The sequence below is a fragment of the Schistocerca piceifrons genome, unplaced genomic scaffold, assembly GCF_021461385.2.
Source record: "Schistocerca piceifrons isolate TAMUIC-IGC-003096 unplaced genomic scaffold, iqSchPice1.1 HiC_scaffold_1771, whole genome shotgun sequence".
NCBI classification, from domain to species: domain Eukaryota; kingdom Metazoa; phylum Arthropoda; class Insecta; order Orthoptera; family Acrididae; genus Schistocerca; species Schistocerca piceifrons.
Genome location: NW_025727647.1, coordinates 1 through 20404, shown reverse-complemented (window position 1 = coordinate 20404; position 20404 = coordinate 1). Strand labels below are relative to the sequence as shown.

At 47.9% G+C, this 20404-nt stretch overlaps 40 non-coding genes across 40 annotated transcripts; all 40 read left to right on the top strand.

The window, feature by feature from the left end:
* The first annotated feature begins 305 nt into the window (after nucleotides 1-305).
* Nucleotides 306-378, top strand: Trnar-ucg. Its single transcript has one exon. It is a non-coding gene; the product is annotated as a tRNA-Arg (tRNA).
* A 438-nt stretch (nucleotides 379-816) lies between these two features.
* Trnak-cuu lies at nucleotides 817-889 on the top strand. Its single transcript has one exon. It is a non-coding gene; the product is annotated as a tRNA-Lys (tRNA).
* A 321-nt stretch (nucleotides 890-1210) lies between these two features.
* On the top strand, nucleotides 1211-1282 carry Trnat-agu. Its single transcript has one exon. It is a non-coding gene; the product is annotated as a tRNA-Thr (tRNA).
* Nucleotides 1283-1827: 545 nt separating this feature from the next.
* Nucleotides 1828-1900, top strand: Trnar-ucg. Its single transcript has one exon. It is a non-coding gene; the product is annotated as a tRNA-Arg (tRNA).
* Nucleotides 1901-2338: 438 nt separating this feature from the next.
* On the top strand, nucleotides 2339-2411 carry Trnak-cuu. Its single transcript has one exon. It is a non-coding gene; the product is annotated as a tRNA-Lys (tRNA).
* Nucleotides 2412-2732: 321 nt separating this feature from the next.
* On the top strand, nucleotides 2733-2804 carry Trnat-agu. Its single transcript has one exon. It is a non-coding gene; the product is annotated as a tRNA-Thr (tRNA).
* Nucleotides 2805-3346: 542 nt separating this feature from the next.
* On the top strand, nucleotides 3347-3419 carry Trnar-ucg. The gene has a single exon. It is a non-coding gene; the product is annotated as a tRNA-Arg (tRNA).
* Nucleotides 3420-3857: 438 nt separating this feature from the next.
* Nucleotides 3858-3930, top strand: Trnak-cuu. The gene has a single exon. It is a non-coding gene; the product is annotated as a tRNA-Lys (tRNA).
* A 321-nt stretch (nucleotides 3931-4251) lies between these two features.
* Trnat-agu lies at nucleotides 4252-4323 on the top strand. The gene has a single exon. It is a non-coding gene; the product is annotated as a tRNA-Thr (tRNA).
* Nucleotides 4324-4868: 545 nt separating this feature from the next.
* On the top strand, nucleotides 4869-4941 carry Trnar-ucg. The gene has a single exon. It is a non-coding gene; the product is annotated as a tRNA-Arg (tRNA).
* A 438-nt stretch (nucleotides 4942-5379) lies between these two features.
* Trnak-cuu lies at nucleotides 5380-5452 on the top strand. The gene has a single exon. It is a non-coding gene; the product is annotated as a tRNA-Lys (tRNA).
* Nucleotides 5453-5773: 321 nt separating this feature from the next.
* Nucleotides 5774-5845, top strand: Trnat-agu. Its single transcript has one exon. It is a non-coding gene; the product is annotated as a tRNA-Thr (tRNA).
* Nucleotides 5846-6390: 545 nt separating this feature from the next.
* On the top strand, nucleotides 6391-6463 carry Trnar-ucg. Its single transcript has one exon. It is a non-coding gene; the product is annotated as a tRNA-Arg (tRNA).
* Nucleotides 6464-6901: 438 nt separating this feature from the next.
* On the top strand, nucleotides 6902-6974 carry Trnak-cuu. Its single transcript has one exon. It is a non-coding gene; the product is annotated as a tRNA-Lys (tRNA).
* Nucleotides 6975-7295: 321 nt separating this feature from the next.
* Trnat-agu lies at nucleotides 7296-7367 on the top strand. The gene has a single exon. It is a non-coding gene; the product is annotated as a tRNA-Thr (tRNA).
* A 542-nt stretch (nucleotides 7368-7909) lies between these two features.
* On the top strand, nucleotides 7910-7982 carry Trnar-ucg. Its single transcript has one exon. It is a non-coding gene; the product is annotated as a tRNA-Arg (tRNA).
* Nucleotides 7983-8420: 438 nt separating this feature from the next.
* On the top strand, nucleotides 8421-8493 carry Trnak-cuu. The gene has a single exon. It is a non-coding gene; the product is annotated as a tRNA-Lys (tRNA).
* Nucleotides 8494-8814: 321 nt separating this feature from the next.
* Nucleotides 8815-8886, top strand: Trnat-agu. Its single transcript has one exon. It is a non-coding gene; the product is annotated as a tRNA-Thr (tRNA).
* A 542-nt stretch (nucleotides 8887-9428) lies between these two features.
* Trnar-ucg lies at nucleotides 9429-9501 on the top strand. The gene has a single exon. It is a non-coding gene; the product is annotated as a tRNA-Arg (tRNA).
* Nucleotides 9502-9939: 438 nt separating this feature from the next.
* On the top strand, nucleotides 9940-10012 carry Trnak-cuu. The gene has a single exon. It is a non-coding gene; the product is annotated as a tRNA-Lys (tRNA).
* A 321-nt stretch (nucleotides 10013-10333) lies between these two features.
* On the top strand, nucleotides 10334-10405 carry Trnat-agu. Its single transcript has one exon. It is a non-coding gene; the product is annotated as a tRNA-Thr (tRNA).
* A 542-nt stretch (nucleotides 10406-10947) lies between these two features.
* On the top strand, nucleotides 10948-11020 carry Trnar-ucg. Its single transcript has one exon. It is a non-coding gene; the product is annotated as a tRNA-Arg (tRNA).
* A 438-nt stretch (nucleotides 11021-11458) lies between these two features.
* Nucleotides 11459-11531, top strand: Trnak-cuu. The gene has a single exon. It is a non-coding gene; the product is annotated as a tRNA-Lys (tRNA).
* A 321-nt stretch (nucleotides 11532-11852) lies between these two features.
* Nucleotides 11853-11924, top strand: Trnat-agu. Its single transcript has one exon. It is a non-coding gene; the product is annotated as a tRNA-Thr (tRNA).
* A 542-nt stretch (nucleotides 11925-12466) lies between these two features.
* Trnar-ucg lies at nucleotides 12467-12539 on the top strand. Its single transcript has one exon. It is a non-coding gene; the product is annotated as a tRNA-Arg (tRNA).
* Nucleotides 12540-12977: 438 nt separating this feature from the next.
* On the top strand, nucleotides 12978-13050 carry Trnak-cuu. Its single transcript has one exon. It is a non-coding gene; the product is annotated as a tRNA-Lys (tRNA).
* A 321-nt stretch (nucleotides 13051-13371) lies between these two features.
* Trnat-agu lies at nucleotides 13372-13443 on the top strand. Its single transcript has one exon. It is a non-coding gene; the product is annotated as a tRNA-Thr (tRNA).
* A 542-nt stretch (nucleotides 13444-13985) lies between these two features.
* Nucleotides 13986-14058, top strand: Trnar-ucg. The gene has a single exon. It is a non-coding gene; the product is annotated as a tRNA-Arg (tRNA).
* Nucleotides 14059-14496: 438 nt separating this feature from the next.
* Trnak-cuu lies at nucleotides 14497-14569 on the top strand. Its single transcript has one exon. It is a non-coding gene; the product is annotated as a tRNA-Lys (tRNA).
* A 321-nt stretch (nucleotides 14570-14890) lies between these two features.
* On the top strand, nucleotides 14891-14962 carry Trnat-agu. Its single transcript has one exon. It is a non-coding gene; the product is annotated as a tRNA-Thr (tRNA).
* Nucleotides 14963-15504: 542 nt separating this feature from the next.
* Trnar-ucg lies at nucleotides 15505-15577 on the top strand. Its single transcript has one exon. It is a non-coding gene; the product is annotated as a tRNA-Arg (tRNA).
* A 438-nt stretch (nucleotides 15578-16015) lies between these two features.
* Trnak-cuu lies at nucleotides 16016-16088 on the top strand. Its single transcript has one exon. It is a non-coding gene; the product is annotated as a tRNA-Lys (tRNA).
* A 321-nt stretch (nucleotides 16089-16409) lies between these two features.
* Trnat-agu lies at nucleotides 16410-16481 on the top strand. Its single transcript has one exon. It is a non-coding gene; the product is annotated as a tRNA-Thr (tRNA).
* A 542-nt stretch (nucleotides 16482-17023) lies between these two features.
* On the top strand, nucleotides 17024-17096 carry Trnar-ucg. Its single transcript has one exon. It is a non-coding gene; the product is annotated as a tRNA-Arg (tRNA).
* Nucleotides 17097-17534: 438 nt separating this feature from the next.
* Nucleotides 17535-17607, top strand: Trnak-cuu. The gene has a single exon. It is a non-coding gene; the product is annotated as a tRNA-Lys (tRNA).
* A 321-nt stretch (nucleotides 17608-17928) lies between these two features.
* Trnat-agu lies at nucleotides 17929-18000 on the top strand. The gene has a single exon. It is a non-coding gene; the product is annotated as a tRNA-Thr (tRNA).
* Nucleotides 18001-18542: 542 nt separating this feature from the next.
* On the top strand, nucleotides 18543-18615 carry Trnar-ucg. The gene has a single exon. It is a non-coding gene; the product is annotated as a tRNA-Arg (tRNA).
* A 438-nt stretch (nucleotides 18616-19053) lies between these two features.
* On the top strand, nucleotides 19054-19126 carry Trnak-cuu. The gene has a single exon. It is a non-coding gene; the product is annotated as a tRNA-Lys (tRNA).
* Nucleotides 19127-19447: 321 nt separating this feature from the next.
* On the top strand, nucleotides 19448-19520 carry Trnat-agu. The gene has a single exon. It is a non-coding gene; the product is annotated as a tRNA-Thr (tRNA).
* A 544-nt stretch (nucleotides 19521-20064) lies between these two features.
* Nucleotides 20065-20137, top strand: Trnar-ucg. Its single transcript has one exon. It is a non-coding gene; the product is annotated as a tRNA-Arg (tRNA).
* The last annotated feature ends 267 nt before the right edge of the window (nucleotides 20138-20404 follow it).

Below are 20404 nucleotides of genomic sequence, written 5' to 3'. Positions count from 1 at the left end.
TCGTCGTCGTCGGCGCCGCCGCCGCTTTGGTAATAGAGGCAACTCGCCATTGTATGACATAGGGTGAGGCACCTTCTGCAAGCGACTGAGATGGCAGTAAGCAATTGAAGCTGATTTGCAACCTCTTGTTTGATCAGCGTCACAAGGGCTTGAATGTAACTTGCGATGGGACACAGCAAGAAGTAGCGTCGCCTTTTTAGTACTGAAATTGGAGATGGAGAATTGCGTCAAAGATGGGAAATTCATTCCGGCAAGCGTACAAATGGCGACAATGAGGTGTGTGTGGGGAAGCATATTGCGCCAGTGACCGTGTGGCCTAATGGATAAGGCGTCGGACTTCGGATCCGAAGATTGCAGGTTCGAATCCTGTCACGGTCGAGTTTTTCCAGTTCTGCAAAAGATGCATGCTGTTTTACTGAGTTGTTTGAGTACTACAAATCTAGTTGAAAGTTGCTGCTGTCCGCTTCCTGGCTGCAAACCGCCGTCTACCTGAAGCTCAAGCAAGACAAAGGGGTTGTGTAGCGAAATTTTCGGCACAGTGCCGATCAGGAGAGATTTTTGGAACTACTGCGTCTGACTCAGGACCCAAGAGCTGCGCCACAGGCGTCTGCGCACAGTCGAGCATGTGTGTTGAATAATGGTGCTGATAGCCACGTATCATTTCAAGTAGATTTGATGCCTTTCGGAAAATTTATTTCATTGAATAGGAATTGTAGCTCATTTGTGGCAGCAGGAAATAAGCTGTAGTCAAAAGGATCTTCCATAGATGGTCGCAGGTCGCATAAATACTGTATGGCTCGTGACGCGTTGTGTGGAGCCCGGCTAGCTAAGTCGGTAGAGCATGAGACTCTTAATCTCAGGGTCGTGGGTTCGAGCCCCACGCTGGGCGGCGCAAAATTTTGTGTCTACGCGGATGCAACCTGCGCCCCTCTCGTGAGCCTTGCGTAATGAACGTAACGGGTTACGACGATGCCTAGCTTCGTATGAATATCAGAGGAATGGTTTTTGAAGCTGAAAGTAGCTCTGAAATGAAATAAAAGTGTTGTTTTGGAATTTTAGGCGTACATCGATATCGTGTGAGATGTGTAGGAAAGCAGCAGCTGTGCTAACTAAATACAAATAATGGTCGCTAATGCGGTGCGTTTCCAGCTGAAGGGCTCCGATTGACTGGTCCATAAGATTGAAGTACCCGAAATGTGCACTAGGCGGCGCCTCCTTAGCTCAGTGGCAGAGCGCTGGTCTAGTAAACCAGAGGTCGTGAGTTCGATCCTCACAGGAGGCAAAAGAATTTTGTAACAGCCCCTTCTAACGTAGATCTTTCGAAAAAAGCGGTCAAGGATATAAAAAATTATGAATGGGTTCGGTATTTAAGAAATGCTCTCGCAAATGAATAGTGCGAATGGTGCTATTAAAGTAGGCACCAGAAACTGCTGCTTTTGGCAGTCTCCGGAGAATGCCGACGTGGAATACTTAGTTCTTGTGATGTATTTTCTACCCCTGGTAGAGACCCTCGCGGTTGTCGTCGTCGTCGTCGGCGCCGCCGCCGCTTTGGTAATAGAGGCAACTCGCCATTGTATGACATAGGGTGAGGCACCTTCTGCAAGCGACTGAGATGGCAGTAAGCAATTGAAGCTGATTTGCAACCTCTTGTTTGATCAGCGTCACAAGGGCTTGAATGTAACTTGCGATGGGACACAGCAAGAAGTAGCGTCGCCTTTTTAGTACTGAAATTGGAGATGGAGAATTGCGTCAAAGATGGGAAATTCATTCCGGCAAGCGTACAAATGGCGACAATGAGGTGTGTGTGGGGAAGCATATTGCGCCAGTGACCGTGTGGCCTAATGGATAAGGCGTCGGACTTCGGATCCGAAGATTGCAGGTTCGAATCCTGTCACGGTCGAGTTTTTCCAGTTCTGCAAAAGATGCATGCTGTTTTACTGAGTTGTTTGAGTACTACAAATCTAGTTGAAAGTTGCTGCTGTCCGCTTCCTGGCTGCAAACCGCCGTCTACCTGAAGCTCAAGCAAGACAAAGGGGTTGTGTAGCGAAATTTTCGGCACAGTGCCGATCAGGAGAGATTTTTGGAACTACTGCGTCTGACTCAGGACCCAAGAGCTGCGCCACAGGCGTCTGCGCACAGTCGAGCATGTGTGTTGAATAATGGTGCTGATAGCCACGTATCATTTCAAGTAGATTTGATGCCTTTCGGAAAATTTATTTCATTGAATAGGAATTGTAGCTCATTTGTGGCAGCAGGAAATAAGCTGTAGTCAAAAGGATCTTCCATAGATGGTCGCAGGTCGCATAAATACTGTATGGCTCGTGACGCGTTGTGTGGAGCCCGGCTAGCTCAGTCGGTAGAGCATGAGACTCTTAATCTCAGGGTCGTGGGTTCGAGCCCCACGCTGGGCGGCGCAAAATTTTGTGTCTACGCGGATGCAACCTGCGCCCCTCTCGTGAGCCTTGCGTAATGAACGTAACGGGTTACGACGATGCCTAGCTTCGTATGAATATCAGAGGAATGGTTTTTGAAGCTGAAAGTAGCTCTGAAATGAAATAAAAGTGTTGTTTTGGAATTTTAGGCGTACATCGATATCGTGTGAGATGTGTAGGAAAGCAGCAGCTGTGCTAACTAAATACAAATAATGGTCGCTAATGCGGTGCGTTTCCAGCTGAAGGGCTCCGATTGACTGGTCCATAAGATTGAAGTACCCGAAATGTGCACTAGGCGGCGCCTCCTTAGCTCAGTGGCAGAGCGCTGGTCTAGTAAACCAGAGGTCGTGAGTTCGATCCTCACAGGAGGCAAAAGAATTTTGTAACAGCCCCTTCTAACGTAGATCTTTCGAAAAAAGCGGTCAAGGATATAAAAAATTATGAATGGGTTCGGTATTTAAGAAATGCTCTCGCAAATGAATAGTGCGAATGGTGCTATTAAAGTAGGCACCAGAAACTGCTGCTTTTGGCAGTCTCCGGAGAATGCCGACGTGGAATACTTAGTTCTTGTGATGTATTTTCTACCCCTGGTAGAGACCCTCGCGGTTGTCGTCGTCGTCGGCGCCGCCGCCGCTTTGGTAATAGAGGCAACTCGCCATTGTATGACATAGGGTGAGGCACCTTCTGCAAGCGACTGAGATGGCAGTAAGCAATTGAAGCTGATTTGCAACCTCTTGTTTGATCAGCGTCACAAGGGCTTGAATGTAACTTGCGATGGGACACAGCAAGAAGTAGCGTCGCCTTTTTAGTACTGAAATTGGAGATGGAGAATTGCGTCAAAGATGGGAAATTCATTCCGGCAAGCGTACAAATGGCGACAATGAGGTGTGTGTGGGGAAGCATATTGCGCCAGTGACCGTGTGGCCTAATGGATAAGGCGTCGGACTTCGGATCCGAAGATTGCAGGTTCGAATCCTGTCACGGTCGAGTTTTTCCAGTTCTGCAAAAGATGCATGCTGTTTTACTGAGTTGTTTGAGTACTACAAATCTAGTTGAAAGTTGCTGCTGTCCGCTTCCTGGCTGCAAACCGCCGTCTACCTGAAGCTCAAGCAAGACAAAGGGGTTGTGTAGCGAAATTTTCGGCACAGTGCCGATCAGGAGAGATTTTTGGAACTACTGCGTCTGACTCAGGACCCAAGAGCTGCGCCACAGGCGTCTGCGCACAGTCGAGCATGTGTGTTGAATAATGGTGCTGATAGCCACGTATCATTTCAAGTAGATTTGATGCCTTTCGGAAAATTTATTTCATTGAATAGGAATTGTAGCTCATTTGTGGCAGCAGGAAATAAGCTGTAGTCAAAAGGATCTTCCATAGATGGTCGCAGGTCGCATAAATACTGTATGGCTCGTGACGCGTTGTGTGGAGCCCGGCTAGCTCAGTCGGTAGAGCATGAGACTCTTAATCTCAGGGTCGTGGGTTCGAGCCCCACGCTGGGCGGCGCAAAATTTTGTGTCTACGCGGATGCAACCTGCGCCCCTCTCGTGAGCCTTGCGTAATGAACGTAACGGGTTACGACGATGCCTAGCTTCGTATGAATATCAGAGGAATGGTTTTTGAAGCTGAAAGTAGCTCTGAAATGAAATAAAAGTGTTGTTTTGGAATTTTAGGCGTACATCGATATCGTGTGAGATGTGTAGGAAAGCAGCAGCTGTGCTAACTAAATACAAATAATGGTCGCTAATGCGGTGCGTTTCCAGCTGAAGGGCTCCGATTGACTGGTCCATAAGATTGAAGTACCCGAAATGTGCACTAGGCGGCGCCTCCTTAGCTCAGTGGCAGAGCGCTGGTCTAGTAAACCAGAGGTCGTGAGTTCGATCCTCACAGGAGGCAAAAGAATTTTGTAACAGCCCCTTCTAACGTAGATCTTTCGAAAAAAGCGGTCAAGGATATAAAAAATTATGAATGGGTTCGGTATTTAAGAAATGCTCTCGCAAATGAATAGTGCGAATGGTGCTATTAAAGTAGGCACCAGAAACTGCTGCTTTTGGCAGTCTCCGGAGAATGCCGACGTGGAATACTTAGTTCTTGTGATGTATTTTCTACCCCTGGTAGAGACCCTCGCGGTTGTCGTCGTCGTCGTCGGCGCCGCCGCCGCTTTGGTAATAGAGGCAACTCGCCATTGTATGACATAGGGTGAGGCACCTTCTGCAAGCGACTGAGATGGCAGTAAGCAATTGAAGCTGATTTGCAACCTCTTGTTTGATCAGCGTCACAAGGGCTTGAATGTAACTTGCGATGGGACACAGCAAGAAGTAGCGTCGCCTTTTTAGTACTGAAATTGGAGATGGAGAATTGCGTCAAAGATGGGAAATTCATTCCGGCAAGCGTACAAATGGCGACAATGAGGTGTGTGTGGGGAAGCATATTGCGCCAGTGACCGTGTGGCCTAATGGATAAGGCGTCGGACTTCGGATCCGAAGATTGCAGGTTCGAATCCTGTCACGGTCGAGTTTTTCCAGTTCTGCAAAAGATGCATGCTGTTTTACTGAGTTGTTTGAGTACTACAAATCTAGTTGAAAGTTGCTGCTGTCCGCTTCCTGGCTGCAAACCGCCGTCTACCTGAAGCTCAAGCAAGACAAAGGGGTTGTGTAGCGAAATTTTCGGCACAGTGCCGATCAGGAGAGATTTTTGGAACTACTGCGTCTGACTCAGGACCCAAGAGCTGCGCCACAGGCGTCTGCGCACAGTCGAGCATGTGTGTTGAATAATGGTGCTGATAGCCACGTATCATTTCAAGTAGATTTGATGCCTTTCGGAAAATTTATTTCATTGAATAGGAATTGTAGCTCATTTGTGGCAGCAGGAAATAAGCTGTAGTCAAAAGGATCTTCCATAGATGGTCGCAGGTCGCATAAATACTGTATGGCTCGTGACGCGTTGTGTGGAGCCCGGCTAGCTAAGTCGGTAGAGCATGAGACTCTTAATCTCAGGGTCGTGGGTTCGAGCCCCACGCTGGGCGGCGCAAAATTTTGTGTCTACGCGGATGCAACCTGCGCCCCTCTCGTGAGCCTTGCGTAATGAACGTAACGGGTTACGACGATGCCTAGCTTCGTATGAATATCAGAGGAATGGTTTTTGAAGCTGAAAGTAGCTCTGAAATGAAATAAAAGTGTTGTTTTGGAATTTTAGGCGTACATCGATATCGTGTGAGATGTGTAGGAAAGCAGCAGCTGTGCTAACTAAATACAAATAATGGTCGCTAATGCGGTGCGTTTCCAGCTGAAGGGCTCCGATTGACTGGTCCATAAGATTGAAGTACCCGAAATGTGCACTAGGCGGCGCCTCCTTAGCTCAGTGGCAGAGCGCTGGTCTAGTAAACCAGAGGTCGTGAGTTCGATCCTCACAGGAGGCAAAAGAATTTTGTAACAGCCCCTTCTAACGTAGATCTTTCGAAAAAAGCGGTCAAGGATATAAAAAATTATGAATGGGTTCGGTATTTAAGAAATGCTCTCGCAAATGAATAGTGCGAATGGTGCTATTAAAGTAGGCACCAGAAACTGCTGCTTTTGGCAGTCTCCGGAGAATGCCGACGTGGAATACTTAGTTCTTGTGATGTATTTTCTACCCCTGGTAGAGACCCTCGCGGTTGTCGTCGTCGTCGTCGGCGCCGCCGCCGCTTTGGTAATAGAGGCAACTCGCCATTGTATGACATAGGGTGAGGCACCTTCTGCAAGCGACTGAGATGGCAGTAAGCAATTGAAGCTGATTTGCAACCTCTTGTTTGATCAGCGTCACAAGGGCTTGAATGTAACTTGCGATGGGACACAGCAAGAAGTAGCGTCGCCTTTTTAGTACTGAAATTGGAGATGGAGAATTGCGTCAAAGATGGGAAATTCATTCCGGCAAGCGTACAAATGGCGACAATGAGGTGTGTGTGGGGAAGCATATTGCGCCAGTGACCGTGTGGCCTAATGGATAAGGCGTCGGACTTCGGATCCGAAGATTGCAGGTTCGAATCCTGTCACGGTCGAGTTTTTCCAGTTCTGCAAAAGATGCATGCTGTTTTACTGAGTTGTTTGAGTACTACAAATCTAGTTGAAAGTTGCTGCTGTCCGCTTCCTGGCTGCAAACCGCCGTCTACCTGAAGCTCAAGCAAGACAAAGGGGTTGTGTAGCGAAATTTTCGGCACAGTGCCGATCAGGAGAGATTTTTGGAACTACTGCGTCTGACTCAGGACCCAAGAGCTGCGCCACAGGCGTCTGCGCACAGTCGAGCATGTGTGTTGAATAATGGTGCTGATAGCCACGTATCATTTCAAGTAGATTTGATGCCTTTCGGAAAATTTATTTCATTGAATAGGAATTGTAGCTCATTTGTGGCAGCAGGAAATAAGCTGTAGTCAAAAGGATCTTCCATAGATGGTCGCAGGTCGCATAAATACTGTATGGCTCGTGACGCGTTGTGTGGAGCCCGGCTAGCTCAGTCGGTAGAGCATGAGACTCTTAATCTCAGGGTCGTGGGTTCGAGCCCCACGCTGGGCGGCGCAAAATTTTGTGTCTACGCGGATGCAACCTGCGCCCCTCTCGTGAGCCTTGCGTAATGAACGTAACGGGTTACGACGATGCCTAGCTTCGTATGAATATCAGAGGAATGGTTTTTGAAGCTGAAAGTAGCTCTGAAATGAAATAAAAGTGTTGTTTTGGAATTTTAGGCGTACATCGATATCGTGTGAGATGTGTAGGAAAGCAGCAGCTGTGCTAACTAAATACAAATAATGGTCGCTAATGCGGTGCGTTTCCAGCTGAAGGGCTCCGATTGACTGGTCCATAAGATTGAAGTACCCGAAATGTGCACTAGGCGGCGCCTCCTTAGCTCAGTGGCAGAGCGCTGGTCTAGTAAACCAGAGGTCGTGAGTTCGATCCTCACAGGAGGCAAAAGAATTTTGTAACAGCCCCTTCTAACGTAGATCTTTCGAAAAAAGCGGTCAAGGATATAAAAAATTATGAATGGGTTCGGTATTTAAGAAATGCTCTCGCAAATGAATAGTGCGAATGGTGCTATTAAAGTAGGCACCAGAAACTGCTGCTTTTGGCAGTCTCCGGAGAATGCCGACGTGGAATACTTAGTTCTTGTGATGTATTTTCTACCCCTGGTAGAGACCCTCGCGGTTGTCGTCGTCGTCGGCGCCGCCGCCGCTTTGGTAATAGAGGCAACTCGCCATTGTATGACATAGGGTGAGGCACCTTCTGCAAGCGACTGAGATGGCAGTAAGCAATTGAAGCTGATTTGCAACCTCTTGTTTGATCAGCGTCACAAGGGCTTGAATGTAACTTGCGATGGGACACAGCAAGAAGTAGCGTCGCCTTTTTAGTACTGAAATTGGAGATGGAGAATTGCGTCAAAGATGGGAAATTCATTCCGGCAAGCGTACAAATGGCGACAATGAGGTGTGTGTGGGGAAGCATATTGCGCCAGTGACCGTGTGGCCTAATGGATAAGGCGTCGGACTTCGGATCCGAAGATTGCAGGTTCGAATCCTGTCACGGTCGAGTTTTTCCAGTTCTGCAAAAGATGCATGCTGTTTTACTGAGTTGTTTGAGTACTACAAATCTAGTTGAAAGTTGCTGCTGTCCGCTTCCTGGCTGCAAACCGCCGTCTACCTGAAGCTCAAGCAAGACAAAGGGGTTGTGTAGCGAAATTTTCGGCACAGTGCCGATCAGGAGAGATTTTTGGAACTACTGCGTCTGACTCAGGACCCAAGAGCTGCGCCACAGGCGTCTGCGCACAGTCGAGCATGTGTGTTGAATAATGGTGCTGATAGCCACGTATCATTTCAAGTAGATTTGATGCCTTTCGGAAAATTTATTTCATTGAATAGGAATTGTAGCTCATTTGTGGCAGCAGGAAATAAGCTGTAGTCAAAAGGATCTTCCATAGATGGTCGCAGGTCGCATAAATACTGTATGGCTCGTGACGCGTTGTGTGGAGCCCGGCTAGCTCAGTCGGTAGAGCATGAGACTCTTAATCTCAGGGTCGTGGGTTCGAGCCCCACGCTGGGCGGCGCAAAATTTTGTGTCTACGCGGATGCAACCTGCGCCCCTCTCGTGAGCCTTGCGTAATGAACGTAACGGGTTACGACGATGCCTAGCTTCGTATGAATATCAGAGGAATGGTTTTTGAAGCTGAAAGTAGCTCTGAAATGAAATAAAAGTGTTGTTTTGGAATTTTAGGCGTACATCGATATCGTGTGAGATGTGTAGGAAAGCAGCAGCTGTGCTAACTAAATACAAATAATGGTCGCTAATGCGGTGCGTTTCCAGCTGAAGGGCTCCGATTGACTGGTCCATAAGATTGAAGTACCCGAAATGTGCACTAGGCGGCGCCTCCTTAGCTCAGTGGCAGAGCGCTGGTCTAGTAAACCAGAGGTCGTGAGTTCGATCCTCACAGGAGGCAAAAGAATTTTGTAACAGCCCCTTCTAACGTAGATCTTTCGAAAAAAGCGGTCAAGGATATAAAAAATTATGAATGGGTTCGGTATTTAAGAAATGCTCTCGCAAATGAATAGTGCGAATGGTGCTATTAAAGTAGGCACCAGAAACTGCTGCTTTTGGCAGTCTCCGGAGAATGCCGACGTGGAATACTTAGTTCTTGTGATGTATTTTCTACCCCTGGTAGAGACCCTCGCGGTTGTCGTCGTCGTCGGCGCCGCCGCCGCTTTGGTAATAGAGGCAACTCGCCATTGTATGACATAGGGTGAGGCACCTTCTGCAAGCGACTGAGATGGCAGTAAGCAATTGAAGCTGATTTGCAACCTCTTGTTTGATCAGCGTCACAAGGGCTTGAATGTAACTTGCGATGGGACACAGCAAGAAGTAGCGTCGCCTTTTTAGTACTGAAATTGGAGATGGAGAATTGCGTCAAAGATGGGAAATTCATTCCGGCAAGCGTACAAATGGCGACAATGAGGTGTGTGTGGGGAAGCATATTGCGCCAGTGACCGTGTGGCCTAATGGATAAGGCGTCGGACTTCGGATCCGAAGATTGCAGGTTCGAATCCTGTCACGGTCGAGTTTTTCCAGTTCTGCAAAAGATGCATGCTGTTTTACTGAGTTGTTTGAGTACTACAAATCTAGTTGAAAGTTGCTGCTGTCCGCTTCCTGGCTGCAAACCGGCGTCTACCTGAAGCTCAAGCAAGACAAAGGGGTTGTGTAGCGAAATTTTCGGCACAGTGCCGATCAGGAGAGATTTTTGGAACTACTGCGTCTGACTCAGGACCCAAGAGCTGCGCCACAGGCGTCTGCGCACAGTCGAGCATGTGTGTTGAATAATGGTGCTGATAGCCACGTATCATTTCAAGTAGATTTGATGCCTTTCGGAAAATTTATTTCATTGAATAGGAATTGTAGCTCATTTGTGGCAGCAGGAAATAAGCTGTAGTCAAAAGGATCTTCCATAGATGGTCGCAGGTCGCATAAATACTGTATGGCTCGTGACGCGTTGTGTGGAGCCCGGCTAGCTCAGTCGGTAGAGCATGAGACTCTTAATCTCAGGGTCGTGGGTTCGAGCCCCACGCTGGGCGGCGCAAAATTTTGTGTCTACGCGGATGCAACCTGCGCCCCTCTCGTGAGCCTTGCGTAATGAACGTAACGGGTTACGACGATGCCTAGCTTCGTATGAATATCAGAGGAATGGTTTTTGAAGCTGAAAGTAGCTCTGAAATGAAATAAAAGTGTTGTTTTGGAATTTTAGGCGTACATCGATATCGTGTGAGATGTGTAGGAAAGCAGCAGCTGTGCTAACTAAATACAAATAATGGTCGCTAATGCGGTGCGTTTCCAGCTGAAGGGCTCCGATTGACTGGTCCATAAGATTGAAGTACCCGAAATGTGCACTAGGCGGCGCCTCCTTAGCTCAGTGGCAGAGCGCTGGTCTAGTAAACCAGAGGTCGTGAGTTCGATCCTCACAGGAGGCAAAAGAATTTTGTAACAGCCCCTTCTAACGTAGATCTTTCGAAAAAAGCGGTCAAGGATATAAAAAATTATGAATGGGTTCGGTATTTAAGAAATGCTCTCGCAAATGAATAGTGCGAATGGTGCTATTAAAGTAGGCACCAGAAACTGCTGCTTTTGGCAGTCTCCGGAGAATGCCGACGTGGAATACTTAGTTCTTGTGATGTATTTTCTACCCCTGGTAGAGACCCTCGCGGTTGTCGTCGTCGTCGGCGCCGCCGCCGCTTTGGTAATAGAGGCAACTCGCCATTGTATGACATAGGGTGAGGCACCTTCTGCAAGCGACTGAGATGGCAGTAAGCAATTGAAGCTGATTTGCAACCTCTTGTTTGATCAGCGTCACAAGGGCTTGAATGTAACTTGCGATGGGACACAGCAAGAAGTAGCGTCGCCTTTTTAGTACTGAAATTGGAGATGGAGAATTGCGTCAAAGATGGGAAATTCATTCCGGCAAGCGTACAAATGGCGACAATGAGGTGTGTGTGGGGAAGCATATTGCGCCAGTGACCGTGTGGCCTAATGGATAAGGCGTCGGACTTCGGATCCGAAGATTGCAGGTTCGAATCCTGTCACGGTCGAGTTTTTCCAGTTCTGCAAAAGATGCATGCTGTTTTACTGAGTTGTTTGAGTACTACAAATCTAGTTGAAAGTTGCTGCTGTCCGCTTCCTGGCTGCAAACCGCCGTCTACCTGAAGCTCAAGCAAGACAAAGGGGTTGTGTAGCGAAATTTTCGGCACAGTGCCGATCAGGAGAGATTTTTGGAACTACTGCGTCTGACTCAGGACCCAAGAGCTGCGCCACAGGCGTCTGCGCACAGTCGAGCATGTGTGTTGAATAATGGTGCTGATAGCCACGTATCATTTCAAGTAGATTTGATGCCTTTCGGAAAATTTATTTCATTGAATAGGAATTGTAGCTCATTTGTGGCAGCAGGAAATAAGCTGTAGTCAAAAGGATCTTCCATAGATGGTCGCAGGTCGCATAAATACTGTATGGCTCGTGACGCGTTGTGTGGAGCCCGGCTAGCTCAGTCGGTAGAGCATGAGACTCTTAATCTCAGGGTCGTGGGTTCGAGCCCCACGCTGGGCGGCGCAAAATTTTGTGTCTACGCGGATGCAACCTGCGCCCCTCTCGTGAGCCTTGCGTAATGAACGTAACGGGTTACGACGATGCCTAGCTTCGTATGAATATCAGAGGAATGGTTTTTGAAGCTGAAAGTAGCTCTGAAATGAAATAAAAGTGTTGTTTTGGAATTTTAGGCGTACATCGATATCGTGTGAGATGTGTAGGAAAGCAGCAGCTGTGCTAACTAAATACAAATAATGGTCGCTAATGCGGTGCGTTTCCAGCTGAAGGGCTCCGATTGACTGGTCCATAAGATTGAAGTACCCGAAATGTGCACTAGGCGGCGCCTCCTTAGCTCAGTGGCAGAGCGCTGGTCTAGTAAACCAGAGGTCGTGAGTTCGATCGTCACAGGAGGCGAAAGAATTTTGTAACAGCCCCTTCTAACGTAGATCTTTCGAAAAAAGCGGTCAAGTATATAAAAAATTATGAATGGGTTCGGTATTTAAGAAATGCTCTCGCAAATGAATAGTGCGAATGGTGCTATTAAAGTAGGCACCAGAAACTGCTGCTTTTGGCAGTCTCCGGAGAATGCCGACGTGGAATACTTAGTTCTTGTGATGTATTTTCTACCCCTGGTAGAGACCCTCGCGGTTGTCGTCGTCGTCGGCGCCGCCGCCGCTTTGGTAATAGAGGCAACTCGCCATTGTATGACATAGGGTGAGGCACCTTCTGCAAGCGACTGAGATGGCAGTAAGCAATTGAAGCTGATTTGCAACCTCTTGTTTGATCAGCGTCACAAGGGCTTGAATGTAACTTGCGATGGGACACAGCAAGAAGTAGCGTCGCCTTTTTAGTACTGAAATTGGAGATGGAGAATTGCGTCAAAGATGGGAAATTCATTCCGGCAAGCGTACAAATGGCGACAATGAGGTGTGTGTGGGGAAGCATATTGCGCCAGTGACCGTGTGGCCTAATGAATAAGGCGTCGGACTTCGGATCCGAAGATTGCAGGTTCGAATCCTGTCACGGTCGAGTTTTTCCAGTTCTGCAAAAGATGCATGCTGTTTTACTGAGTTGTTTGAGTACTACAAATCTAGTTGAAAGTTGCTGCTGTCCGCTTCCTGGCTGCAAACCGGCGTCTACCTGAAGCTCAAGCAAGACAAAGGGGTTGTGTAGCGAAATTTTCGGCACAGTGCCGATCAGGAGAGATTTTTGGAACTACTGCGTCTGACTCAGGACCCAAGAGCTGCGCCACAGGCGTCTGCGCACAGTCGAGCATGTGTGTTGAATAATGGTGCTGATAGCCACGTATCATTTCAAGTAGATTTGATGCCTTTCGGAAAATTTATTTCATTGAATAGGAATTGTAGCTCATTTGTGGCAGCAGGAAATAAGCTGTAGTCAAAAGGATCTTCCATAGATGGTCGCAGGTCGCATAAATACTGTATGGCTCGTGACGCGTTGTGTGGAGCCCGGCTAGCTCAGTCGGTAGAGCATGAGACTCTTAATCTCAGGGTCGTGGGTTCGAGCCCCACGCTGGGCGGCGCAAAATTTTGTGTCTACGCGGATGCAACCTGCGCCCCTCTCGTGAGCCTTGCGTAATGAACGTAACGGGTTACGACGATGCCTAGCTTCGTATGAATATCAGAGGAATGGTTTTTGAAGCTGAAAGTAGCTCTGAAATGAAATAAAAGTGTTGTTTTGGAATTTTAGGCGTACATCGATATCGTGTGAGATGTGTAGGAAAGCAGCAGCTGTGCTAACTAAATACAAATAATGGTCGCTAATGCGGTGCGTTTCCAGCTGAAGGGCTCCGATTGACTGGTCCATAAGATTGAAGTACCCGAAATGTGCACTAGGCGGCGCCTCCTTAGCTCAGTGGCAGAGCGCTGGTCTAGTAAACCAGAGGTCGTGAGTTCGATCCTCACAGGAGGCAAAAGAATTTTGTAACAGCCCCTTCTAACGTAGATCTTTCGAAAAAAGCGGTCAAGGATATAAAAAATTATGAATGGGTTCGGTATTTAAGAAATGCTCTCGCAAATGAATAGTGCGAATGGTGCTATTAAAGTAGGCACCAGAAACTGCTGCTTTTGGCAGTCTCCGGAGAATGCCGACGTGGAATACTTAGTTCTTGTGATGTATTTTCTACCCCTGGTAGAGACCCTCGCGGTTGTCGTCGTCGTCGGCGCCGCCGCCGCTTTGGTAATAGAGGCAACTCGCCATTGTATGACATAGGGTGAGGCACCTTCTGCAAGCGACTGAGATGGCAGTAAGCAATTGAAGCTGATTTGCAACCTCTTGTTTGATCAGCGTCACAAGGGCTTGAATGTAACTTGCGATGGGACACAGCAAGAAGTAGCGTCGCCTTTTTAGTACTGAAATTGGAGATGGAGAATTGCGTCAAAGATGGGAAATTCATTCCGGCAAGCGTACAAATGGCGACAATGAGGTGTGTGTGGGGAAGCATATTGCGCCAGTGACCGTGTGGCCTAATGGATAAGGCGTCGGACTTCGGATCCGAAGATTGCAGGTTCGAATCCTGTCACGGTCGAGTTTTTCCAGTTCTGCAAAAGATGCATGCTGTTTTACTGAGTTGTTTGAGTACTACAAATCTAGTTGAAAGTTGCTGCTGTCCGCTTCCTGGCTGCAAACCGGCGTCTACCTGAAGCTCAAGCAAGACAAAGGGGTTGTGTAGCGAAATTTTCGGCACAGTGCCGATCAGGAGAGATTTTTGGAACTACTGCGTCTGACTCAGGACCCAAGAGCTGCGCCACAGGCGTCTGCGCACAGTCGAGCATGTGTGTTGAATAATGGTGCTGATAGCCACGTATCATTTCAAGTAGATTTGATGCCTTTCGGAAAATTTATTTCATTGAATAGGAATTGTAGCTCATTTGTGGCAGCAGGAAATAAGCTGTAGTCAAAAGGATCTTCCATAGATGGTCGCAGGTCGCATAAATACTGTATGGCTCGTGACGCGTTGTGTGGAGCCCGGCTAGCTCAGTCGGTAGAGCATGAGACTCTTAATCTCAGGGTCGTGGGTTCGAGCCCCACGCTGGGCGGCGCAAAATTTTGTGTCTACGCGGATGCAACCTGCGCCCCTCTCGTGAGCCTTGCGTAATGAACGTAACGGGTTACGACGATGCCTAGCTTCGTATGAATATCAGAGGAATGGTTTTTGAAGCTGAAAGTAGCTCTGAAATGAAATAAAAGTGTTGTTTTGGAATTTTAGGCGTACATCGATATCGTGTGAGATGTGTAGGAAAGCAGCAGCTGTGCTAACTAAATACAAATAATGGTCGCTAATGCGGTGCGTTTCCAGCTGAAGGGCTCCGATTGACTGGTCCATAAGATTGAAGTACCCGAAATGTGCACTAGGCGGCGCCTCCTTAGCTCAGTGGCAGAGCGCTGGTCTAGTAAACCAGAGGTCGTGAGTTCGATCCTCACAGGAGGCAAAAGAATTTTGTAACAGCCCCTTCTAACGTAGATCTTTCGAAAAAAGCGGTCAAGGATATAAAAAATTATGAATGGGTTCGGTATTTAAGAAATGCTCTCGCAAATGAATAGTGCGAATGGTGCTATTAAAGTAGGCACCAGAAACTGCTGCTTTTGGCAGTCTCCGGAGAATGCCGACGTGGAATACTTAGTTCTTGTGATGTATTTTCTACCCCTGGTAGAGACCCTCGCGGTTGTCGTCGTCGTCGGCGCCGCCGCCGCTTTGGTAATAGAGGCAACTCGCCATTGTATGACATAGGGTGAGGCACCTTCTGCAAGCGACTGAGATGGCAGTAAGCAATTGAAGCTGATTTGCAACCTCTTGTTTGATCAGCGTCACAAGGGCTTGAATGTAACTTGCGATGGGACACAGCAAGAAGTAGCGTCGCCTTTTTAGTACTGAAATTGGAGATGGAGAATTGCGTCAAAGATGGGAAATTCATTCCGGCAAGCGTACAAATGGCGACAATGAGGTGTGTGTGGGGAAGCATATTGCGCCAGTGACCGTGTGGCCTAATGGATAAGGCGTCGGACTTCGGATCCGAAGATTGCAGGTTCGAATCCTGTCACGGTCGAGTTTTTCCAGTTCTGCAAAAGATGCATGCTGTTTTACTGAGTTGTTTGAGTACTACAAATCTAGTTGAAAGTTGCTGCTGTCCGCTTCCTGGCTGCAAACCGCCGTCTACCTGAAGCTCAAGCAAGACAAAGGGGTTGTGTAGCGAAATTTTCGGCACAGTGCCGATCAGGAGAGATTTTTGGAACTACTGCGTCTGACTCAGGACCCAAGAGCTGCGCCACAGGCGTCTGCGCACAGTCGAGCATGTGTGTTGAATAATGGTGCTGATAGCCACGTATCATTTCAAGTAGATTTGATGCCTTTCGGAAAATTTATTTCATTGAATAGGAATTGTAGCTCATTTGTGGCAGCAGGAAATAAGCTGTAGTCAAAAGGATCTTCCATAGATGGTCGCAGGTCGCATAAATACTGTATGGCTCGTGACGCGTTGTGTGGAGCCCGGCTAGCTCAGTCGGTAGAGCATGAGACTCTTAATCTCAGGGTCGTGGGTTCGAGCCCCACGCTGGGCGGCGCAAAATTTTGTGTCTACGCGGATGCAACCTGCGCCCCTCTCGTGAGCCTTGCGTAATGAACGTAACGGGTTACGACGATGCCTAGCTTCGTATGAATATCAGAGGAATGGTTTTTGAAGCTGAAAGTAGCTCTGAAATGAAATAAAAGTGTTGTTTTGGAATTTTAGGCGTACATCGATATCGTGTGAGATGTGTAGGAAAGCAGCAGCTGTGCTAACTAAATACAAATAATGGTCGCTAATGCGGTGCGTTTCCAGCTGAAGGGCTCCGATTGACTGGTCCATAAGATTGAAGTACCCGAAATGTGCACTAGGCGGCGCCTCCTTAGCTCAGTGGCAGAGCGCTGGTCTAGTAAACCAGAGGTCGTGAGTTCGATCCTCACAGGAGGCAAAAGAATTTTGTAACAGCCCCTTCTAACGTAGATCTTTCGAAAAAAGCGGTCAAGGATATAAAAAATTATGAATGGGTTCGGTATTTAAGAAATGCTCTCGCAAATGAATAGTGCGAATGGTGCTATTAAAGTAGGCACCAGAAACTGCTGCTTTTGGCAGTCTCCGGAGAATGCCGACGTGGAATACTTAGTTCTTGTGATGTATTTTCTACCCCTGGTAGAGACCCTCGCGGTTGTCGTCGTCGTCGGCGCCGCCGCCGCTTTGGTAATAGAGGCAACTCGCCATTGTATGACATAGGGTGAGGCACCTTCTGCAAGCGACTGAGATGGCAGTAAGCAATTGAAGCTGATTTGCAACCTCTTGTTTGATCAGCGTCACAAGGGCTTGAATGTAACTTGCGATGGGACACAGCAAGAAGTAGCGTCGCCTTTTTAGTACTGAAATTGGAGATGGAGAATTGCGTCAAAGATGGGAAATTCATTCCGGCAAGCGTACAAATGGCGACAATGAGGTGTGTGTGGGGAAGCATATTGCGCCAGTGACCGTGTGGCCTAATGGATAAGGCGTCGGACTTCGGATCCGAAGATTGCAGGTTCGAATCCTGTCACGGTCGAGTTTTTCCAGTTCTGCAAAAGATGCATGCTGTTTTACTGAGTTGTTTGAGTACTACAAATCTAGTTGAAAGTTGCTGCTGTCCGCTTCCTGGCTGCAAACCGCCGTCTACCTGAAGCTCAAGCAAGACAAAGGGGTTGTGTAGCGAAATTTTCGGCACAGTGCCGATCAGGAGAGATTTTTGGAACTACTGCGTCTGACTCAGGACCCAAGAGCTGCGCCACAGGCGTCTGCGCACAGTCGAGCATGTGTGTTGAATAATGGTGCTGATAGCCACGTATCATTTCAAGTAGATTTGATGCCTTTCGGAAAATTTATTTCATTGAATAGGAATTGTAGCTCATTTGTGGCAGCAGGAAATAAGCTGTAGTCAAAAGGATCTTCCATAGATGGTCGCAGGTCGCATAAATACTGTATGGCTCGTGACGCGTTGTGTGGAGCCCGGCTAGCTCAGTCGGTAGAGCATGAGACTCTTAATCTCAGGGTCGTGGGTTCGAGCCCCACGCTGGGCGGCGCAAAATTTTGTGTCTACGCGGATGCAACCTGCGCCCCTCTCGTGAGCCTTGCGTAATGAACGTAACGGGTTACGACGATGCCTAGCTTCGTATGAATATCAGAGGAATGGTTTTTGAAGCTGAAAGTAGCTCTGAAATGAAATAAAAGTGTTGTTTTGGAATTTTAGGCGTACATCGATATCGTGTGAGATGTGTAGGAAAGCAGCAGCTGTGCTAACTAAATACAAATAATGGTCGCTAATGCGGTGCGTTTCCAGCTGAAGGGCTCCGATTGACTGGTCCATAAGATTGAAGTACCCGAAATGTGCACTAGGCGGCGCCTCCTTAGCTCAGTGGCAGAGCGCTGGTCTAGTAAACCAGAGGTCGTGAGTTCGATCCTCACAGGAGGCAAAAGAATTTTGTAACAGCCCCTTCTAACGTAGATCTTTCGAAAAAAGCGGTCAAGGATATAAAAAATTATGAATGGGTTCGGTATTTAAGAAATGCTCTCGCAAATGAATAGTGCGAATGGTGCTATTAAAGTAGGCACCAGAAACTGCTGCTTTTGGCAGTCTCCGGAGAATGCCGACGTGGAATACTTAGTTCTTGTGATGTATTTTCTACCCCTGGTAGAGACCCTCGCGGTTGTCGTCGTCGTCGACGCCGCCGCCGCTTTGGTAATAGAGGCAACTCGCCATTGTATGACATAGGGTGAGGCACCTTCTGCAAGCGACTGAGATGGCAGTAAGCAATTGAAGCTGATTTGCAACCTCTTGTTTGATCAGCGTCACAAGGGCTTGAATGTAACTTGCGATGGGACACAGCAAGAAGTAGCGTCGCCTTTTTAGTACTGAAATTGGAGATGGAGAATTGCGTCAAAGATGGGAAATTCATTCCGGCAAGCGTACAAATGGCGACAATGAGGTGTGTGTGGGGAAGCATATTGCGCCAGTGACCGTGTGGCCTAATGGATAAGGCGTCGGACTTCGGATCCGAAGATTGCAGGTTCGAATCCTGTCACGGTCGAGTTTTTCCAGTTCTGCAAAAGATGCATGCTGTTTTACTGAGTTGTTTGAGTACTACAAATCTAGTTGAAAGTTGCTGCTGTCCGCTTCCTGGCTGCAAACCGCCGTCTACCTGAAGCTCAAGCAAGACAAAGGGGTTGTGTAGCGAAATTTTCGGCACAGTGCCGATCAGGAGAGATTTTTGGAACTACTGCGTCTGACTCAGGACCCAAGAGCTGCGCCACAGGCGTCTGCGCACAGTCGAGCATGTGTGTTGAATAATGGTGCTGATAGCCACGTATCATTTCAAGTAGATTTGATGCCTTTCGGAAAATTTATTTCATTGAATAGGAATTGTAGCTCATTTGTGGCAGCAGGAAATAAGCTGTAGTCAAAAGGATCTTCCATAGATGGTCGCAGGTCGCATAAATACTGTATGGCTCGTGACGCGTTGTGTGGAGCCCGGCTAGCTCAGTCGGTAGAGCATGAGACTCTTAATCTCAGGGTCGTGGGTTCGAGCCCCACGCTGGGCGGCGCAAAATTTTGTGTCTACGCGGATGCAACCTGCGCCCCTCTCGTGAGCCTTGCGTAATGAACGTAACGGGTTACGACGATGCCTAGCTTCGTATGAATATCAGAGGAATGGTTTTTGAAGCTGAAAGTAGCTCTGAAATGAAATAAAAGTGTTGATTTGGAATTTTAGGCGTACATCGATATCGTGTGAGATGTGTAGGAAAGCAGCAGCTGTGCTAACTAAATACAAATAATGGTCGCTAATGCGGTGCGTTTCCAGCTGAAGGGCTCCGATTGACTGGTCCATAAGATTGAAGTACCCGAAATGTGCACTAGGCGGCGCCCTCCTTAGCTCAGTGGCAGAGCGCTGGTCTAGTAAACCAGAGGTCGTGAGTTCGATCCTCACAGGAGGCAAAAGAATTTTGTAACAGCCCCTTCTAACGTAGATCTTTCGAAAAAAGCGGTCAAGGATATAAAAAATTATGAATGGGTTCGGTATTTAAGAAATGCTCTCGCAAATGAATAGTGCGAATGGTGCTATTAAAGTAGGCACCAGAAACTGCTGCTTTTGGCAGTCTCCGGAGAATGCCGACGTGGAATACTTAGTTCTTGTGATGTATTTTCTACCCCTGGTAGAGACCCCTCGCGGTTGTCGTCGTCGTCGGCGCCGCCGCCGCTTTGGTAATAGAGGCAACTCGCCATTGTATGACAATAGGGTGAGGCACCTTCTGCAAGCGACTGAGATGGCAGTAAGCAATTGAAGCTGATTTGCAACCTCTTGTTTGATCAGCGTCACAAGGGCTTGAATGTAACTTGCGATGGGACACAGCAAGAAAGTAGCGTCGCCTTTTTAGTACTGAAATTGGAGATGGAGAATTGCGTCAAAGATGGGAAATTCATTCCGGCAAGCGTACAAATGGCGACAATGAGGTGTGTGTGGGAAGCATATTGCGCCAGTGACCGTGTGGCCTAATGGATAAGGCGTCGGACTTCGGATCCGAAGATTGCAGGTTCGAATCCTGTCACGGTCGAGTTTTTCCAGTTCTGCAAAAGATGCATGCTGTTTTACTGAGTTGTTTGAGTACTACAAATCTAGTTGAAAGTTGCTGCTGTCCGCTTCCTGCTGCAAACCGCCGTCTACCTGAAGCCTCAAGCAAGACAAAGGGGTTGTGTAGCGAAATTTTCGGCACAGTGCCGATCAGGAGAGATTTTTGGAACTTACTGCGTCTGACTCAGGACCCAAGAGCTGCGCCACAGGCGTCTGCGCACAGTCGAGCATGTGTGTTGAATAATGGTGC